Below are 10324 nucleotides of genomic sequence, written 5' to 3' on the forward strand. Positions count from 1 at the left end.
TGTTGTGTGAGCTATTTTTGTGTACTAGGAGTAAAGACTAGATATTGCTCCACATAAATCAAATTCATGATTTCTTCCTTGATGTTCTCAAGGGGTCATAGACATTTATCTGCGGCCAATTTAAGTTTGAAGAAAAGAGTTTCGGTATTATGATTATCCCCTGCTATACCGCATTCCTTTCTAAACTTCAAATAGGGTCCTGCGTCAAATCCAATGTGGTCCAAAATTATGTTCTTAACTTCTTTATAGGGTCTGGTACCATAAGGATTGGCTATCTGGTAGGTGTCCTGTGCTTCCCTGACTAGTAATGGAGCCTGGAAGAAGTGCCTAACAGCTATCTCAAAAATGTAAAGAAAGGCATCTGGGTATTCCCCAGGGACATATATTGAAATGATATGTGTGAGCCTGTGGATGAGGTATGAGTGGCAGAGAGGTTGGACATAATTGAAATTAATCTTCAGCGACTCTGTGTAGACTGACCACTTGCAACTTCATAGTGTCCTTAAAGGTTTCACCGTCCGCCTTGGCAGAAGAAATTTGTCTGTTGAGGGCCCATTCTAATTTTCTCTGCCCTTGAATGAGCAGTTGTGCCACATTCTTTAGTTTTTATCATTGATCTAATGTGCCCAAATTCTCCATAACTTGTCGGTTGCGGGTGAATATAAACATGAATCAAAATAATTTGAGTTCTAGGGCTTTATTGACACCCAATTATTTTCTCCAGAATTTCACCCAGGTTTTAACTAAAGCTAGGAAAGTCCAATTGACTTAATGTCTTTTATTTCCTTTCTTTCTTTTAGGGTCGGTTGTGGCTAAGTCTCCGGCCCGGAAAAAAGATACCATCGGAAAAAAGAAGAAACCCAATGGTAAGTCACGTCTCTTCTCCCCTATTGAATAAGGATAGACTAATCACCAAGGAATAACCACCCGTGTTCCTGTGCTTTCTTTAAAAAAAAAAAAACAAAGAAAGAGGGGTGGTTTGTCGCTTTCTTAAAGCAGGTATTCAGACAAAATATGGAGTGAGTTATGTCAACTGACACAATTATCAAGTTGTAAATATCGTGATACATAAACATCAACAGCAAAAATATCATGGACAAGGATATCAGTTTTAAGATAAGTAATATTGATTTTTTGAATATACAAGTCACTAATATCATTTGCAAAATCATAGTTGTTTAAAATATTGATTTTTAATTAATGTTATGGATTTTTTAATATATATATTAAATGTATTTTTTTATAAGTATTGTTTATGCTTTTGAATGTATGTGTTAAATTGTTAGTAGTTATCAATTGCATTTTAATAAAATATTGTATTTTATTAGTTCCGTAGCTTGTTGTGGGCTTAGAGGGGATGGGGTAGCAAGTCATTTATTTATAATAAATTAATTCTTATTTTTTATTTGATACTACTTATTCAATTGATATTTTATGGTGTGAATTTTGTTTTTATTTTTTGGGGTCAATTGTATATGTGGAATGTGGGTTTATAGGGGTAAAAGGTGGGAAGTAATTTATTTTTAATTAATTAATCATTAGTTGTTAATTAATATTAATTATTTAATTGATAATTAACTATGGTAATTGTGATATTTCTTGTTAGGTGTGGATTGTGGGGTTTTTAGGTGTAAAGGGTGGGAAGTCATTAATATGTTAATAATTAATAATTAGTTGATAATTAATTAACGAATCATTAAATATGTTAATTGTTTAATTACATTTTTTGGGTGTGCGTTTTAGGTATAAGGGGTTTAAAGTGGTTAGTAATTTATTTTTGATTAATTACTAAAAAGTTATACATTAATAATAATTAATCAATTACGTTAATTGTTTAATTACCATTTTTGAGTGTGAGTTTTGGGTTTATAGGGGTTAAGGGTGGAGAGTAAATTAATTTTCCTATTTTATATTTAGTTGGTAAATACTATTAGTTATTTAATTGAAAATTTATTTTTATTGTGTGATTCATTTTTCAAAAATTATTTTTATGTGTTGGTTATGGGGATTATAAGGGTAAATAGTGGGGAGATAATTAATATTAATGAATTTTAATTTGTTTTTAATTAGTAATTTTTGTTTACTTGATAATTAATAATATTAATTGTGCAAATATATTTTAGATGGTGGTTGTGAGTTTTTTGGTGTTATAGGGTAGAAAGTAGATACATTAAATGTGTGTACTAAATAATGTTTTTGTTAATACATAATTTCTAAAAAATATAATTCTTTTATGAGAATTATTTTTGTTCTTTATTTAATATAATATATGTAGGTATTTGTGATTTGTATTTAACATTATAATATATTTTCACTTTTTAGTCTTTAAAAAATTAAATATATATTTATTTTCAACATATTTATATATTTTTATTTACTTTGCTTTTAAAATATTTACATTTTGTGGATGATATTTTTTTTTGTTTTAATTTTGAACTGACTGGAGTGGAAATAGTAAATTTTACCTCTCTGCAATTCAATGCTTTCCCTACTGTTGTACTGACTGGAGTGAGACTAGTAATTTGTATCCCTCCGCTAACCAACACTTTCCCTACTGTTGCACTCACAGGATTAGGAATAGTAATTTTTACCCCTCCCCAATCCAACACTTTCCCTACTGTTGTATGTACTGGAGTGGGAAGAGTAAATTTGATCACTTCGCTATCCAAAATTTTCCCTACTGTTTCACTTATTGGAGTAGGAATAGTAAATTTTATCCCTCTAATCTTTAACAGTTTCCCTGATATTTTATCTGCTGCAATGGATGCAGTAAATATTACCTATGTGCAATCTATCAATTTTACTACTATTACATTTATTGGAGGGTGATTTGTACATTTTATTTTTATCCAGTCTTAATATTGTGTTGTGGTTAGTGGGAGTGGCACTTTTTTAAAATATTTAATTTAATAATTTGCGTAGTCTGGTTTAAATTGTAGAGGGATTTTATGTGTATGAACTGTTATAATTTATTTTGTATCATTATAATATATGTTATTATGTTTTGTTTATTTGAAATCGTACTATTTTTGATTATTAATATTTGTAATTTGAAAAATAATGTTTCTTAATGTAAAGATTTTTTAATAGTTTAATGTTTCAACTTAATGAGAATGGTTTGTTGTTTATAGATGTTATGTTATTGGTATATGTACATATATATATACATGTATTTGTTATATTTGTATAACTATAAAATAAATTTAAATTATTAGTTTAATAACCGTTTTAATGTAAATATATGTATTGATTATTATATGTCAGTTTAACTTTTTTTAATGAAGTGTATTTGTTATTTTCATTAAGATGTATATTAAATGTAATTGTTTAAAATTAATGTTGGTATTTAATTTATTTATTATATATAAATATATATGTATATATATATATATATATATATATAAACTATATTTTTTACAACTACATTAATGACATCAATATTTCAATATTTTTTACTTAATATCAGAAATATAGGATGTGGAACTTTTTAACATCTATGTTTATGATTAGATATTTAGGTAAGAAGAAATTTTGGGTATCGATATAGTCATTGAGCCCTTACAACAAGTACCAATTTGTTAAGTCATGAGAGAAGAAAGAAAGAAATAACATTCCTGCTTAGAAAGAAATAGAAAAAAATGGCTACCCTTCAGAACCTGAAATGGTTTTGGTGAGGAAGAAGAAAAAAAGAAAAGAAAAGATTTGGAAAAAGGGAGGAACTTGTGGAAGGTTAGGTCCTACTCCCCTCCCTTTTGCCCTAAATCCAGCCCTGAACCTGGCTAACTGACGTTTCTCAGGAAACGAGGCGGGGCAACAAGTTGTTTTCAGGGCCCAGTCGTTGTCTGCCACTCTGTGGAACTCAGGCACGCCAATTCTAAGAAATTGCAGGTCTTCTCTTCACAGTTGTTACCAGGGCTGGGGTTCGCTATTTTGCTTCCAGCAGCAATGGGGTTTGGATCGCTGAAACCCGGGTCCTTCCTCTCTGCCAACTTGGAGAAAGGATCCAGGTGGGTCTCATTTCCTGGCAGCCCGGGGAATGCTTGATCGGCCAGGTCCTCTCGTCCATATTTGTTTCTTCTTCTTCGTCCTCTGGTTCCAGATGACAGTCCTTAAAGCAACCACGTTGTTCCCTTCTTGGCTCCAAGGGGATCTTGTGACCAAAATCCTCCAGTTCAAACAATGTTATCATTTCTTCTTCTGGTGTGGTCAAAGAATGGCAGCTGGGCTATGGGGGAAAAGAAGAGGGTTCAGGTAAGTCTGTCTCACGGAGAACCTCCCAAGACATTTTACTTACTCCTTCCTTCATCAGCCTTTGAAAAGTGGCTGGGGCTCCGTGTAGTCCACACGGTAAAACATAGATTTCAAAAAGATTGTCTGGGGTGGCAAAAGCATTTTTTCATGATCTTCTTTTTTAGAGGTACCTCTCAAAACTCTTTTGTCAAATCTAAAGTGGTGATGTATTTATCCTCTCCTAACTTCTCAATGAGTTTATCCACCCTGGGAAGAGGGTAGGCATTGCACGTTGATATACTGTTAACTGCCCTAAAGTCTATACAGAATCAGATAGACCCATCAGATTCAGGAACTACCACAATGGGAGATGACCAATTACTTTTAGATGGTTGTTTTACACCCATTTGCTGAATTCTAGATATTTCTTCACTAAAAGCCTCTCGTCTGGCCGCCATTAACCTATAGGGTTTTTGCCGGGTCTCCACCCCTTTTTCTTTGGGAATGGCATGTTCGGCAAATCTAGTGCGAGCAGGGAGGTCAGAAAAAATAGAGGAAAAACATTGCAACACTGGTTGTAGGGAGTCCTTTTGTGCTTCATCAAGTTGATCATTATAACTAATTTACTGGTTAGGACATCTTTTGGTTGGCCAACTAACACTTTTTTTGGTGGGGTACCTATACATTTTTTCAACATGTTTATATGGTAGATTTTTTAGTATATCCGATTTTAATTTTGTAAGAGGTTGTCCCTAATTCCTCTACTATTCAATAGGGGCTCTATATTCGGCCTTCATATTCTTTTTTGAGGTAGGGAGGAGAACGAGAACCCAATCATTTATTTGATATTCTCTCCATTGCTTGACCCATTATTCTTCTCTCAGGCTTCTCTGGCTATCTCAAGTAGGGTTCTGGGTTGTATACCATAAAGTAGTTCAAATGAGGAGCAGCCTAAACTGCTTTGAACATGGCCTCTGATAACAAACACAGCTAAGGGAAGGAGAGGATAACATTTCTTTCCTACTCAAGGCAAAAACAATTACCATGTGTTTGAGGGTCCCAACATACCCCTAAACTAACCCAATGGTTTGGGGGTGTTATACTGAGGTCTTAACATGTTTCAAATTTAACATAGTACACAACTCCTGCATTAATGTGGCTACAAATGGAGTACCCTGATCAGTGAGACTCTCTTTAGGAAACCCCACCCTGGAGAATATTTTACTAAGAACTCGGGCAATATTTATGGTATTGGCTCACTAAAGGAGAACCGCTTCAGGATAGCGAGTGGCATAGTCGACAACTACCAAGCAATAAGGGGCCGATTCCGATTCCGGTCGCAAAAAGAACCGACTAACACAGACCTGAACCGGATACCGACCGACATGGACCAGCGCCGTACGACCCATGCAGTACGATGCAACGCATGTGAATTACAACCGACACGTACGGAATACAAGCCGTACGACCAAGCCGTGGGGAAAATAGTGAACCGCCCGGAAAACCGACGAGAATTTCAGCGACCGACCCGAACCCGGAATGAACCCGACCGACCATTAACCGTGATGTCCGATCCACGCAGTACGATGCAATGCGTGGAAACTCAGACCGACTTGCACGGAGACCAAGTCGCACGACTGACACGCACAGAAAATTGGGCCCACAAGCAATAGAGACCTTCGCGACTGACGCATATGAAACACAGAAGATAGGCAGCGTGAACGAGGCAGAGAAGCCTGCACGAGACAACATCAGCGTCCGTATCCGTCAGATGAACGTCTCCTTCATGCCTACAAAACCCAAAGTAAAAAAGACAAAAAAAGGACCAAACAAGCAATGACAAAGCCAATAAATATCAAATAAAAAAAAATGGGACAAAGACACACCCACAACTTCAAATATATAAAGGACTACAATCACTACCATCATCCATTGCAAACAGGAGACACAACCAGCAGCAAACACCATTACACAGCAACCACAGACACACTCACAACTCACCCATCACACAACTCACACACCATCAGCACCTCTTCCAACATCACACACACATACAGCCAGCAAAACCAACACCAACCCACCCTAACTTGCACCCTCACACACACATCCCTCACCACCACTACCCATCACCATGCCCCCAAAGAAGAATCCAAAGTTCACAGATAGTGAGTTAGAAGTGCTGGTAGACGAGATCATCAGAGTAGAGCCACATTTGTTTGGTACATTGGTCTTGAGTCAGTGCACCGGCGGTGGCCCTCCTGACAAACCAGTCTACTTCAGGACCTGGGAGGAGAAGGTGCGGAACATCCTACCACCAGAGAGTGTCCATGGGCTAACAGACATACCAGAGCCTGGTGAGTACACAAACAACATACCCAAGATTGTGTGGCAAGGGGACAGTGAAACCATGCACCGCAAGCAAAGCTACAGTAACCAATAGATAATCATCCCAAGATGTGTATGCCAGTCAGACAAACACAATACCTGCCATCTCATAGTGACTTGGAACTGTGTCATGACGTGCACCAACCTACAAACAAATAGAGCAAGGCAGTGGCACAAAGCTAAATAGACACTGCCAGACAGTTTGCCACCACAAACACACTACCTCACAGTGCAGCTGACTGACAGGAAGGAATTGTGGAGATGCAGGTGAAGTCAGTGTATCCAAAAGCATGATGGGGTTTGTAGTCACAGATAATGCTCCCCCTCAAAATTGGCCCATCAAGACCTCTCTGAAACATGCCCACATCACAGGGAGTGGAATATGACTGACAAGATGGCTGACACTGGGTCCTGCTGTGGGGAGCACAAGGCCCTGCTAGGGCATGTGCGCAAATCAGAAGCAGGACACCACTGACTGACATCCTGAAAGACAACTTGCACGCCCTCCAATGGAAGCACGTTTCATGGTGGGATGTATGGCCGGGTGGGAAGGAGGACTGACAGCTCTGACCATACTTACCAGCATGTGGATCACCCCCCCTCAATACAAACTCCACACAACTCACCGGGTAGAATGCATTGACCCACACCTCTGTGAAACATCATCAAAAGACACCCCGTACTGGGTGCAGCTGTGTGAAGCACAGGGGCTCGCTTTGGACTTGTAAACACCAGGATTTCACAGTCAGCCATCTTGCCATTGCTGTCACACCCCTTCACAGGGAAGCAGAGTCAAGAGGGAGGAAGTATGGGCATGCTGGGAAGGGGGGTGTAGCCAAGAGTATGATGGGAGTCGCAGTCACAGACAATCTACACCCACTCACTTGGCCCAGCAAGCATACACTGAACCATGCTCGCCTCACAGGGAGTGGGAACGGACTGACAAGATGTCTGACACTGGGCTCTGTTGTGGGGAGCACAAGGCCCTGCTGGGAACTGGGTTACAACAAACACCAGGACTTCACAGTCAGCCATCTTGCCATTGCTGTCACACCCCCTCACAGGGAAGCAGAGTCAAGAGGGAGGAAGTATGGGCATGCTGGGAAGGGGGGTGTAGCCATGAGCATGATGGGAGTTGCAGTCACAGACAATCCACACCCACCCACATGGCCCAGCAAGTTCCAACTGAACCATACTCGCCCCACAGGGAGTGGAAGGGACTGATAGGATGTCTGACACTGGGCTCTGTTGTGGGGAGCACAAGGCCATGCTGGGACGTGGGCAACAACAATATCAAACTCTGTCCGTGACAAGCTGGGAAAAAGCAGTGTACAGGCAGACATCTGTTCATACAGTAGAAAATGTCATGTTTGTGAACCATCGATGCATGAAGTAACATAACTCACATTGTGTGTCTCTTCCAAACACAGGTGGTGCTGGGGACCCAGCACCAAATTTAGAGGATTCCGAGGCCCAGACTCCCTATACTCTAATGGACACTGAGCTCTCTGGTTTGACTCTCTCTCTGTCCTGTTCGGATGACGACGACCAACCTGGCCCCTCCGATGTGAGTCATCATGCAGCACCAGCAGCATCAACATCTGCACCCCCTGTACCCACGCCTCCAGCATCTGGAAACCGACAGGGCACCCCCGCCAACACGGACAGACCAAGGCCACTGAACACCCACAGCACAGGGATACAGGATCCCCCGGAAGCTACAGCAAACTCCACCAGCAACACCACCCACGGGGTCCTAGTGTCACCTGTGCATCCCACCGCTGGTCCTGCCCGTGTGGATAGGGGTGCTGGGAGGGGTGGGAGGAAGGGGGCGCGCCTTGCAGAGGGGTCTGGACTGCATGATGACACCCAACTGGCACGCATCATAGATGCGTACCGGGATAGCACCGGAGGATTTGGCCAGTTGCAACAGGAGCAGGCTGCCCACCATGCCCGCATGGAGGCCAAGTGGGATGCCCTTTCTGCGGTGCATCAGGACATACTCCAATGCCTCCGCCAGATCAACACAAACCTGTCCACACCTCCCTGTGTGGCCACAACATCTGTTGCAACACCATCTGCCAGCGCCACAGGGAGGGAGGAGGACTCTGGCAGAGAGTCCCCTGCACCGCAGAGGCCTGCACTTGAGGATCCCCCCCCCCCAGGAAGAAGAGGGGTCGTCCGAAGAAGGACATGTGAGAGGCAGATGTCCCAGCACATCCCCCAGGACCTCTAAACCTGTTCTGGACAATGTTCTTTGTGAGCAACCCGTTCACCTTGTTCAATCGCACACAACTCGCCCACATGACATGGAGGTTTCATGTTGGGCCAATGTAGCAGATGACTGTGGACTTTACTCTGGACATTTATCTACCAGCACTTCCAACTCTAATGTGAACTTTGGATTCCAAAACCAATGTACAGCACCCACCATCCTGTGCACTTTCCTCACACATGTTCGAAAATAAACTTACCAGTACACCATACTTGCCTCTGTTGTGATTCCAAATTGTCATGTGCCATGGAGATGTCGATCTGCCACACAACACAGTGCATGACAAATACTGCAACAAAGTGACCAACGTTAGGTGTTGCGAAAAACCTAAGTTGTGTGTCCAAAAACCCAATCTAAGCTGTGTCCCAAAACCCAATCTAAGCTGTGCCCCCTGATAACTTTCACTGTTATTGGTCAATTATCCAGTTGTATCGAACCAGAATTCAACATGTCCCTAGCTGTTGTATTATCATCTCAAATATTTTGCGGTGTATTCATTATTTTGGCCAATGCTTGTTGTAGTCTGGTTAATGTAACAATATTCATGTTATTGCCAATGCTTGTTGAATGTTAGTCAATGCAGCACAATTCAATACACGTTTCAATATGCTAATATGAGCCGCTTTAGCGCACGTTGCAATGGCAGCTCACGAAGCACGAGTAAACCGCCTGAAGCCAAACACATGTTCATGTGTTTCCCAAAGACTATTTAAACCCCCGCCCGTCTAACTCGAGCGCTTCGCTTTAGTTGAAAGCGTACCTACCTGTTCTTCATTGAGATCTTCCGTCCTTGTGCCCGCCTGCAGAAGACATCCGGCTGGCTTTTGGCTCGCCCAGCGTCTTCCTTTGGCATCCAGTCCCTTCCGGTGATTCCTGCTTGCGTGTCTCCCGGCTGGCAGTGCTCCCTTCGATTTCCTGCAAATAAAAAGAAGAAACATCAACAACTAGGTTGCTAAGCAACTTCTTGAAATGCGATACCGGTAACTTTCATGTTTTCTTAGAAACAAAGGCTACGGGTAAGAAACTAGTTTCTTCAGTTTGACGAACAATTAATCCTGCGCAAAGACACTAATAGAGTTTGTTTTAAAAGTTGCCAATTATTAAAGGAGGACAATACTTATTTAAAGACATTGCTTTTCTGAAAGAACAGTTTATTTGGAACTTAAGACAAAGTGGTGATCTACCACGGACTTGTAAATGTCTACATATATTGCTTTTGTGTTTCTTTGTTTTCTTTTCTGAATCCCTTTTAGAAACAACGCCTAGAAACAAATAAGGTATGAGAACTGAAAGGTTAAGTTAAACAAGATTGGTAAAAGCAAGACTGAATATGCAAAATAACTAGTAAATGTTGGTTGTTTTCTTTTGTGCTTTCTTAATAAGGACAAAACAATAAGAGTTACAGAACTTGCTGACAGATTGCAGTATTCAAGA

At 40.6% G+C, this 10324-nt stretch overlaps 1 long non-coding RNA gene across 1 annotated transcript in view; it reads right to left on the minus strand.

Moving 5' to 3' along the window:
• The window catches only part of LOC146805517 (uncharacterized), a 28474-nt gene extending 18717 nt beyond the window's left edge, over positions 1–9757 (minus strand). The window contains exon 1 of the long non-coding RNA XR_014967466.1: positions 9655–9757. This is a non-coding gene — a long non-coding RNA (uncharacterized LOC146805517). The remainder of the gene's footprint in view (positions 1–9654) is intronic.
• Between the last annotated feature and the right edge of the window lie 567 nt (positions 9758–10324).

Source organism: Triturus cristatus, chromosome 8 (genome assembly GCF_964204655.1).
Source record: "Triturus cristatus chromosome 8, aTriCri1.1, whole genome shotgun sequence".
Classification (NCBI taxonomy): Eukaryota; Metazoa; Chordata; class Amphibia; order Caudata; family Salamandridae; genus Triturus; species Triturus cristatus.